Source organism: Hipposideros armiger, unplaced genomic scaffold (genome assembly GCF_001890085.2).
Source record: "Hipposideros armiger isolate ML-2016 unplaced genomic scaffold, ASM189008v1 scaffold_510, whole genome shotgun sequence".
NCBI lineage: Eukaryota > Metazoa > Chordata > Mammalia > Chiroptera > Hipposideridae > Hipposideros > Hipposideros armiger.
In genome coordinates, this window is record NW_017731860.1 from 510,984 (window position 1) to 517,859 (window position 6,876).

Below are 6,876 nucleotides of genomic sequence, written 5' to 3' on the forward strand. Positions count from 1 at the left end.
AAACAAATAAAATTGAGTGTATATCAAATTGATAACATAACCACACAGAGAAAACAATTATTTCCTATAAATTTTAGCACAGTAGTCCAATTGTAAAAACTGCAGTTTATGTAAGTAGTCATAAGCAATTTTGAAACAATTTTATAAATATCACAGTATATAACAAGAAAATGAATATATTAGAAACCAAGATTTTCACTGCAGGGAAAAAGAGATAAATATAAATTGTAATATTTTAAAGAAACCCTGTAATAATAAATTTGAATGGGAAATATCCACACAAACACATAATTTTGAAACATATGTAAATAATTTCTAGTTTGTCCCCTGAAAGGACCTAGAGGAAATGACACTGAAGTAGCAAAGGCTACAGAGGGCTCTTGGGAGAAACCTTCATTTTAGATCTGTGAAAGGGAACTCACAAGGTAAACCTGGAACATCTTATTGTGCAAATACACAAGAAAGCACTAAAAAAATTAATAGCCATGTCAATAGGACACAGCTTGAATGGCACGACATAAGAAAGTTGAACATGTGCACATACCAAAACTACAATAGCAATGCTACATCTATCTATATGCTCTAGGGGCTGACTTTTCTGTTTCTAACAGTCTAGATAGTAAGTTTTGTGGGTCATAGAGTCTCTTGCATAACTACTCAACTCAACTTTTTCATTGTAGCATGAAAGCAGCCCTAGAGAATATGTAAACAATTGAAAATAGCAGTATTCCAATAACATTTCATTTATGGACACTAAAATGTGACTTTCACATAATTTTCATGTATCAAAAAATATCATTCTTCCTTTTTTTAAATTTAAAAATAGAAAAATAATTCTTAGCTCTTGGATGGTACTTAAACAGGCAGCAGGCTGGAGGTGGCTCATGTACCACTTTCTACTCAGAGTGGTCCAAGGACCCGCAGCAATGAAATCACCTGGGAGTTGACAGAAATGCAGAGTATCAGTCCCCATGCAAGACTTCCTGAATGAGAACCTGCACTGGCCAACACATCTAATATGAGTTGTAGTCACATTAAAATGTATGGAACAGGGCCAGCCGAGTGGTGCGTTGGTTAAAAGCTGGCTTGGGATGCCAGGGGACCCCGGTTTGGATCCCACATATAAGGGGCCAGTGACATTGCCCTCTACAGCTAAGATGCTGAACAACAGCTCAACCTGGAGCTGGGCTGCCGTGAGTCGCCGGCAACAGCGTAGGCTGCAGCCACTGCTGCAGTGGGTTGCCATGGGCTACCGTGTGTAGCCAGCAGCCAGCATGAGCGGCCAGCAGCCACTGTGAGCGGCTGTCCAGAAGCCGGTGACATCTGCCTTGCCTGGGAAGAGCGCAATGATGGTGCCAACTTGGGCCAGTGAAGCAACGTCCTCCACAACTAGACTGAAGAACAAAAGGACAGCAAATTGTCTGTTTCCCGTCCCCTAATTCCCCAATAAAAATCTTTAAAAAAAAATGTATGGTGACCAATTAGCTCAGTTGGTTAGACAGCGGTGCTGATAACGCCAAGGTTGCCGGTTTGATCCCTGCATGGGCAACCGTGAGCTGCAACCTCCTTAAAAGAGTCAACTATGCCATTGTAGCATGAAAGCAATGTGTAACCGATGACCATGGCTGTTCCCCAATACAACTGAGAGAGAGAGGGAGGGAGGGAGAGAGAGAGAGAGAGAGAGAGAGAGAGAGAGAGAGAGAATGTCTAAATAAATAGAAAAGTTTTCCTTTAAAAAAATGAAGTATGGAACCCTGCTCTAGGTAAAATCTTGCAAACCTGAGCTAGAATATAACAAGCTTGTTCATAGCAATATTTGTGACAACTGAAAACTGATTTACAAAAAAGTATGAGGGCCGGCTGAGTAGCTCACTTGGTTAAAAGCTCACTCAAGGGTTTGAGCTCTGAGCAACAGCGGTTCGAGTCTGGCCCAATCTGAGCTGTGGCTGAGCTGCCAACAGGTGGCAGGATGGCTCAGCTAAAAAAAAAATTATGTTCATTAATAGATAAATGGACAGATCTACTGTGCATATTCATAAAATGGAATACTATACAATAATGCATGCATCAACATGGATGAATATCAGATGGCTTCTAGCCATGATGGTGTAATAAGGACCAAAACAATGATTCTACCTTAAACATCTAAAAAAGATGGATGAAATAGGCAAAACAAAAGTTTTCAGAAATTGGGCAACTCACAGCTCAGGGCAGTGATCCCTGAGAGACAGGAAACAAATTAGGTGAGCCCTGTGACTGCCTAGAGTGAGTATCCAGGCTGCAGTTCGGGGAGATACAACTGATGTTGAGCCCTGAAATCATCATACCTTCAGGAGAACCAGATAAGCTAGAAAGGTTAGAATTTGCAAGTGAGTGTATCAGAGGAGAGAGAGCTGCACAGAAAAGAAAACCTCGACGACAACAACAACAAAAAGAATTGGAGAGAGAGAGAGCTGAAGAGAATTGCAGAGGGTTCCACTGTGGACAGGTAAGTGCATGAATGGGAGGAAACTCCCAAAGGCTGAGGAAAGAACCATGGGAAAGAAGCAGACAGAACTATCACTGAAGCTTACAGAGGCCCAGGAAGAGTTTGTCTTCCTCAATAATAAAGAGGAAAAAATCTTGAGTATTAAGATGAGTGTGTTCTCAGTAGTATTTTGAGTTAGATGGTTGTTTTCATATATATCATAGGCTTTTATAAGTCTTTTAAAAATTAAATGAATTCATTTTTAGTTGATTATTTTTATTAAGGAAGATTGCTGTAACTGAATTTGATCATTAGGACACATGAATGCCATTTCATGAATCTAATGTCAAAGAAATAGGAAAATCTGTAACTTTTCCTTACACCCCTGTAATTCTTGGCAAATCAATAGAGAAGAGAATGTTAAGCAGAAACAGCTTAGGCTATAATTGTTTCAAATTATTTTTTTCAGTCTCTACCTCATTAATTTTTGGGGAAAAGCAATTCTATGTTGAATAAGATTTGATTTGTTTTATCTGACCCGGCATCACTTGCCTCTAATATCTCCTTCATGTTCTGGTGGGGAAGAGAGGGATCAGCAGTCAAAACAACAGGTGGAAGGATCCATTTCCTTGGTAATGATGGCTCCGTAATTCTGTGGATTTGATTGAGGCGATCAGTCAACAGCTTCAAGATACTTTAAGATTAAGAATATTTTCTTTATTTTTTTTAATCCTTTAAAAAAAAACTTTATTGGGGAACAATGTGTTTTTTTCCAGGACCCATCAGCTCCCAGTCAAGTTGTTGTCCGTCAGTCTTAGTTGTGGAGGACACAGCTCAGCTCCAAGTCCCATTGCCATTTTCAATCTAGTTGTGGGGAGTGGGGATGGAGGGGGGGAGGTAGGCAGCCCACCATCCCATGGGGGAGTCGAACCGGCAACCTTGTTATTAAGAGCTCGTGCTCTAATCAACTGAGCCATCCTGCCACCAGTTGGCAGCTCAGTGGCAGCTCATCTTGGGCTCAGCTCACTGGCTCATGTGGGAATTGAACCGGCAACCCTGTTGCTTAGAGCCCATGCTCTAACCAACTGAACCACTCGGCCGAATATTTTCTATATTTAGTTCATTCAATGTTAATTTTCTGTTTTTAATTTACAACTATGAAGGGATACAAGCTCCTTTTGCCCTTTTTATACTAAAAGCTGGATTTCACCCTGCAGCACATCACACACAGGACAGCCATCATTCCAATAAAAGTGTGTCAGTCTAACCTTTGAGTTTGAAAGGGCAAAAACAATTTCTGCTATATACTTTTTGTTATCCACCCTTCGTTTATCCTTCACATTTGGATCGCTTGAGAATAGTATTTGTTAGATTTTTTTTTGCCTGAAAAACCAAGGAATACAATAACCAGGTATGCAGAGAAATATCTGTAATAATTCAAATTAACTGCACCACAGAGTCTGGTTATTACTCATGTTTTAAAAATTCACAAAGGAATGTTTTTCTTACAGGAAAAAGCTTATGTTTTCCTGAAATATTTGAAAAACTATGTTAAGATAAAACAGAACCAGAATAAGAGGTTTATTTGTTCTGTACTCTAAGATATTTCCCAACATTTACTGTAATCTTTGTCACAATTGAATTTGTAATTAATTTGAAGGAGAAAGTAGTACAGAAAATCTGATCAAAGTATACTAAAGAATGAGGAAATGAAAATCAGTACCTGAAAGAAAAACGTGTGGTTTTGCTTATGCCCTTAAAAGAACCATCCATCATGAACACAAATTTAGTTACAAAAGTCCCCATTAATAGAAATAACCAACTAGAAAAATAAATGTGTTTAATTTTAAAAGAACAAAGGATAAAATACATTTTAAAATAAAGAAGTGGCACGGTTAACTCAACCTATTTATAGAATATGCAATACAATATGTTGAAAAATACCATTGGTAACAATAAATTTGGTACAGAGATTTCATGAAGTGTATTTAGATTTGTTTTCATAACATACAGATAAATATCTATTATATTTAATAAGCGGTGAAAGGCATTTCAATTTATTTAAGAATGTTTTCATTTTTTTCAATGAATTATGCACCAAAATAAAAAGTAATCTGCTGTATTGTAAGAAGAGATCATTATGTTTGAATTAAGTTTTGGAAAACAAGTAAGTAAAATGCAAAATCAGTTGATAATAGCTTTGCCTGGATTTTGTGGGTTCATCTAAATTTAGTAATGATTTCCCCATAACATATCTTTCTCTTTTTCTCCCTTTCTGGGACACGTCACTATGTAGTTTCTAAAAGAAATTAAATGTTTGCCTTTTTTTCTTTCAAATAAAGGCAGTATGTTCTTCGATATTTTCTTCTTGATTAAAAAATGAATTTGCTAACCATGCATACCTTAAAACCTTACTTAGATTTATGCTAAAATTAAGCATGCAAGTCATGTAAGATGTCTTTTTGTTAAGCAAAAAGTAACTTTGTCCTAAAATAAAATGACTGCTTTTCAAAAATGAGAAAGAGGAAGTGTAAAACAAACTGAAGGGAAGGGGAAAGTTCTATAAAGTTTGCGGGAACGGAATTGTTTTTGTCATGGTTGAAGCTAGCTAAAATTTGATGGATTTATTTATAAGATTTTTAAAAAATAATAACTTTAGTGTTACATATACTGCTACAAAATGAGAACCGGGAGCTGGCCGAGTGGCTTGTTGGTTAAGAGTTGGCTTGGGAGCGTGAGCTCTGAGCGGCAGGGCCACCAGTTCAGATCCCACATGGGCCAGTGATGCTGTGCCCTCTACAGCTAAGATGGTAAACAACAGCTCGACCTGGAGCTGGGCTGTCGTGAGTCACCGGTGATGGCGTAGGCTGCAGCTCTTGCTGTAGTGGGGCTGCAGTGGGCTACCATGAGTGGCTGGCAGCCAGTGTGAGTGGCTAGCAGTGGGCATGAGCTTTCATGAGCTGCCGTGAGCCACCGTGAGTGGCCGCCTAATGGCCGGCGACTGATCTGCCTCACCCAGGAAGAGCACAATAATACCAACATGGGCCAGTGAAGCGATGTCCTCCACAACTAGACTGAAGAACAAAACGACAGCAACTTGTCTGTTCCCCTTCCCCGATTCCCCAATAAAATCTTTAAAAAAAAAGAGAGAACTGGGTGTCCTCTGTGTTAAAATGACAATTGTTTTTGTAGGATTAGTGGTCTTCGCTTAATAAGAGGTTATAAAAAGTTTTTCTGAGCCCTCTGAATAATCTGCCCAGAAGGCCAAGATTCTGTGCTTTATGATGACTTTATCATGCCCTGGATTATTTAAGAAACAAGAGCTAAGGCTTCATAAAATCATGTTGCCTCCTATATTTACTTGTGAAATCTGTTATAGTCACTTAGGTTAAATAGAGCCAAATGTTGTTTTGGTGCCCCATGACCCTATTTAATCAAGTGTTCAGAGCACCTGACAACTTTGGGCATTTTGCATTCCGGAAAACAAATCCTAAACGATATCTTCCTGATCTTAAACTGTGTTGGAGATTTCCCAGAGAATCCTTGGAAAATCACAAAGGATCATTTATCTTGTAAAAAGAGGGGATAGAAATTAATAAGTTTACTCATACATTATGAGTTGTGTGGGAAGTGTTATCAACTCAGAAGAGATCCTTAACCTTGGCTAGCTGAAATCTGTATGGGAAAAATGGTAAGAGATGGGATTGTAATGGTGGCACTGTACATCTTCTATTTTGAGATTTGGATCTCTGGAATTATTTGATTAAACAAGTGTAATTTAGTTCAGGACTTTTTGAAAGCTTTTCTTTCTCTGCTTTCTTTCTGCCAGGCCTTAATGATTCTACTTCCTGTACATTTACTATGCATACCAGTTTCAATGGTTCTATTTACTTCAGCCCAGTGCTGGCCCTGTGACTTGTGAGAGGTTTTGCATCTGTATGGGATCCACTCCTGGCTCCAACTTAGATCTACATAACATATGCAAAGGTTGCCGATAACCAGCTTAACTGCTTCCCCCACCCCAGTGGACAAAGCTGAACAGAATAGAAGATTCCACTACAGGCTGAAGCAATTTACATTCTGGTTAGAAAATATAAAGCTTGAGACAAACAGACTTGATGCAGTAGTTTGCAGTAGTTTCCAGCAGACTCTGTTCAGCCAACCCTCCTCTTACTTGAATAAATGTTTTCTCTATTTCTACCTGCCTTGTGGATTACTTCATGGCCCACAAGTGAGCAGCCACAACAAAAAATGTTGCTAATATAAATATTTCAGAAATTGTATGAAGTTCTTAGAGATTTGTCAATGTTCTTGCTGTCCTTGATATGTACTGTCGCTGCTTTGCCTAATATTAGACAATGGCATAGTGTTATAGGTCTTTTTTTAAATCACAAAATGAGGTATTTTGA